The following is a 4,371-nucleotide window of genomic DNA, read 5'->3' as shown; positions in this document are numbered from 1 at the left end:
CCTACTCTGTATGTTCTACTCTGTTCTACAATGTCCTACTCTGTTCTACACTGTCCTACTCTGTCCTACAGTGTTCTACTCTGTCCTACACTGTCCTACTCTGTCCTACAGTGTTCTACTCTGTCCTACTCTGTATGTTCTACTCTGTCCTACTCTGTTCTACACTGTCCTACTCTGTTCTACTCTGTCCTACTCTGTTCTACAGTGTTCTACTCTGTCCTACTCTGTATGTCCTACTCTGTTCTACACTGTCCTACTCTGTTCTACACTGTCCTACTCTGTCCTACAGTGTTCTACTCTGTCCTACTCTGTATGTCCTACTCTGTTCTACACTGTTCTACACTGTCCTACTCTGTTCTACACTGTCCTACTCTGTCCTACACTGTTCTACTCTGTTCTACACTGTCCTACTCTGTTCTACAGTGTTCGACTCTGTCCTACTCTGTTCTACAGTGTTCTACTCTGTCCTACACTGTATGTTCTACTCTGTTCTACTCTGTTCAGCCCATTGACCAATTAACTTATTTTAGGATTTTTTTTTTACCAGAAACAGTCCACCCTAAAATGTTTTACATTATTCATATTATCATTATTATTTATTATTATTATTATCTCAGTTTAGTTTAGATTTGTGTTACCCACATAAATCAAGGTGCAGCTGCTCTAATGGACAACAAATTGGATTGGTGTTTTTGTGGCCACTATGATAGTACACAGGGTGATATTATATGATAGTATGTAGGGTGATGAAGTGTTATCGAGACAATGAAGACAATTAGTTGCAGACTGGACTCAAGTTTACTTAGGTTGACATAGACGCTCATACATACTGGTGCACTCTTATATATCGTCCGGGTCGCACCCCAGCATTATATAGTACCTACTGCATATCACTACATCCCCCCTGTTTAGCAGTATTGCCCCATATATACTTTCCCAGAATGCCGAACCTCCCTTAGCGGAACATATGTAGAACAACACTCTATGTCAATAGTCCACTGAAATCAAATCACCAAGTGCAAATCCTCACTTTTTTTTTGTTTTTACATTCACCCTTCAAGACAATAATGATAACAAAGTAACAGAGTCCCCATGATGACTTAGCCTTGTGCTTCTGGTGTTGTTCTGGCCCTCTGTAGTGGGCATCTTTTGTGAAATATTGTGTGCTCATGTCACATAGTCTTTGTAATAATCTGGTCTGTTTACAACCCTCCCACATCTTGTGCGTCTTGGTCCTGGGCGCGTGTTGCTTTCTAACAGCGGAGGAGTGCAAGAATGTGACAATTTGACCATGTGACCGCGGCAACGCGGGAGAGCGGCAGTGCGGAAATAGGCTGTCTATTGCCATTCTCTAAGACAAACTCTAACCTTAACCAGCTCCTTAACAGCGCCTAAACTTAACCGTTCTAACCTTAACCAACTCCGAAACAATGCCTAACCTTAACCTTAACCTTAACCATGCCTAACCTTAACCGGCGAAAGAATACATGTTAAAAAAAATTTTTTGATGGGATTCGAACTTGTCAACAACGTACCGCAGGACCGCAGGACCGCTGCGCTGCCAGGTGAGCTGAGCTTCGAATGAAAATCATGGCGGATTAGGGCGGTTACATAATGCCGCAAGCTCTGCCGAGCTCTGCCGCTCCGCTCTGCGGTTGCCGCGCCTGCCGCGGGGCGTGTCGCAGCCAATCAGGGAAAACGCGGAAGCAACGGCAGCACTGCTCCGCTGTTATTAAGCAATAGGCATCCTGGGCTATTGGGCACCTGTGTGGTACAGGGTTATGCTTTGATTGTACAGCACTTTGGTTGGCTCTTGAGTTCTTAAACGTGCTTTATAAATAAATGACTTGACTTGACTTACACAGAGTGATATTCTATAAAAGTACACAGCGTGATATTCTATGATAGTACACAGAGTGATATTCTATAAAAGTACACAGAGTGATATTCTATGATAGTACACAGAGTGATATTCTATAAAAGTACACAGGGTGATATTCTATGAAAGTACAGAGAGTGATATTCTATAAAAGTACACAGGGTGATATTCTATGAAAGTACAGAGTGATATTCTATAAAAGTACACAGAGTGATATTCTATAAAAGTACACAGGGTGATATTCTATGAAAGTACACAGAGTGATATTCTATAAAAGTACACAGAGTGATATTCTATAAAAGTACACAGAGTGATATTCTATGAGAGTACACAGAGTGATATTCTATAAAAGTACACAGAGTGATATTCTATAAAAGTACACAGAGTGATATTCTATGATAGTACACAGAGTGATATTCTATAAAAGTACACAGAGTGATATTCTATGATAGTACACAGAGTGATATTCTATGATAGTACACAGAGTGATATTCTATGATAGTACACAGAGTGATATTCTATGATAGTACACAGAGTGATATTCTATGATAGTACATAGGGTAGGGGTGCCAGGGTGGCACACCACGTAACACACTTGAATGAATGAATGAAAACTTTATTTAACAGATTGCAGATGGGTACAATACAGTACGGCTCAATACACACAATAGTTAAGGGGATGCAGACCAGAGAAAGACTTTCGTCTTGTTTACATCAGGGTCCCCCATTTTCAATTCATAGTGACATTTATGACATATACACAACATACATGACATCATGACATTTATGGCATAGGGACATACATGACATACAGGTATATAGTACTGTTACATTTGTGACATATATGATATGCAAATATACAGTACTGTTACCCATAGATCCTGACAGAGAGTATATACATATGATGGGGAGGAGACTGTACATTAGGAGGGGGTGGGTGAGAGAGAAATATACATACGGTGGGGAGAGAATATATACATACGGTGGGGAGGAGACTGTACATTGGGAGGGGGTGGGTGGGTGGATGGGAGAGAAATATACAGGTGGGGAGAGAATTATACATACGGTGGGGAGGAGACTGTCTATTAGGAGGGGGTGGGGTTTGGACATTTACGGTGGCCAGTTTTGAATTGCAGCCTCCCGTAGGTGCTTTTTTAGAGCGGTTTTGAATGTGGGTAGGGATTCACATTCCTTTACAGCTTTGGGTAGGGCGTTCCACATTGATGTGGCATAATTGTGAAACGTGTTTAGTCCCTTGTTTGAGCCGAATCTGGGTTTAACATGATTTGTTGAGCTTCCTCTGGTGTTGTGGTCGTGGTATTCACTGACCTTTGGGAAGTATTTTGACATGTACATGAGTACCTTGGTCGTGTAGTGTATCTTGTAGACCAGGCCCATTGCAAGTTGCTGTACTTTGTCGTCTACTCTAAGCCATCCTAGGTTGTCAAAGTGGGCAGGGGTGAGGTGGGTTCAAGTTCAAGTTCAAGTTTAAGTTCTTTAATAGTTGTCATACAGAAGTACAGAATACTTTCATACAAAATGCTTCTTACTGTTACGCTCCAGAGACTGTGCTAGACAAGATAGTATCAAATAACATAATATAGCATGTAATTTAGAAGAAGAAAAATGAGGTCACAGTGTTCGGTATAGACATATGTACAATGTTCTGAGTTACCATATAATATACAATACTATAATGTACAGTACTATCTAGTGCAAAGCAGAAATGGGATGAGGTACAATTTTAGGTACAATTTACAGTAAGGTGTACGAGTTGTAGTGCAATCCTTCATCAATAAATATAAAGTGTGGGGAGTGGGTGCTACAGTGTGTTTGTTTAAAGTGGGTGTGTGCTATAAAGTGTGTGGAGTGGGTGCTACAGTGTGTTTGTTTAAAGTGAGTGTGTGCGTGTGGATGTGTGTGCTATGTGCGTTTGGTGGTTGTTGTTGTGTAGTGTTCATTCATTGTTCGTTTAGCAGCCTGATGGCCTGGGGATAGAAGCTTCTTCTGAGTCTTTCTGTGCTCGCCTTGAGACTCCGGTATCGCTTGCCTGACCGCAGCAGTTCAAAGAGGCAGTTGTTCGGGTGACTGGAGTCTTTAATGATTCTCTTAGCCTTGCCCTTGCAACGCTTGTTGTAAATGTTCTGGAGGGTGGGGAGCCCCCCTCCAATTGTGCGTTCGGCTGAACGTGTCACTCTTTGTAGTCTGCTTCGGTCTTGTGCAGTGCTATTCCCAAACCAGGAGGTGATGTTGCCGGTCAAGATGCTCTCTATTGTACATGAGTAGAAGTTCTTAAGGATCTTCTGACTGACTTGGAACTTCCTTAGGCGCCTAGGAGTAAGGTCAAGTAGTAGTCTGACCAGTTTGTTTTGAGATGTTTGTAGTCTTGTTTTTAGCGCCTTTGAGGTGCTTTGGTACCATGAGGTGCAAGCATAGTCGTAGTACCCTTGAATGAGTGCTCCTGCCAGAGTCTTCAGGGTATTCTTGTTTAC

This window comes from Notolepis coatsorum (genome assembly GCF_963971535.1).
Source record: "Notolepis coatsorum genome assembly, chromosome: 15".
In the NCBI taxonomy this organism is placed as follows: domain Eukaryota; kingdom Metazoa; phylum Chordata; class Actinopteri; order Aulopiformes; family Paralepididae; genus Notolepis; species Notolepis coatsorum.
This window is presented reverse-complemented; position numbering follows the sequence as displayed.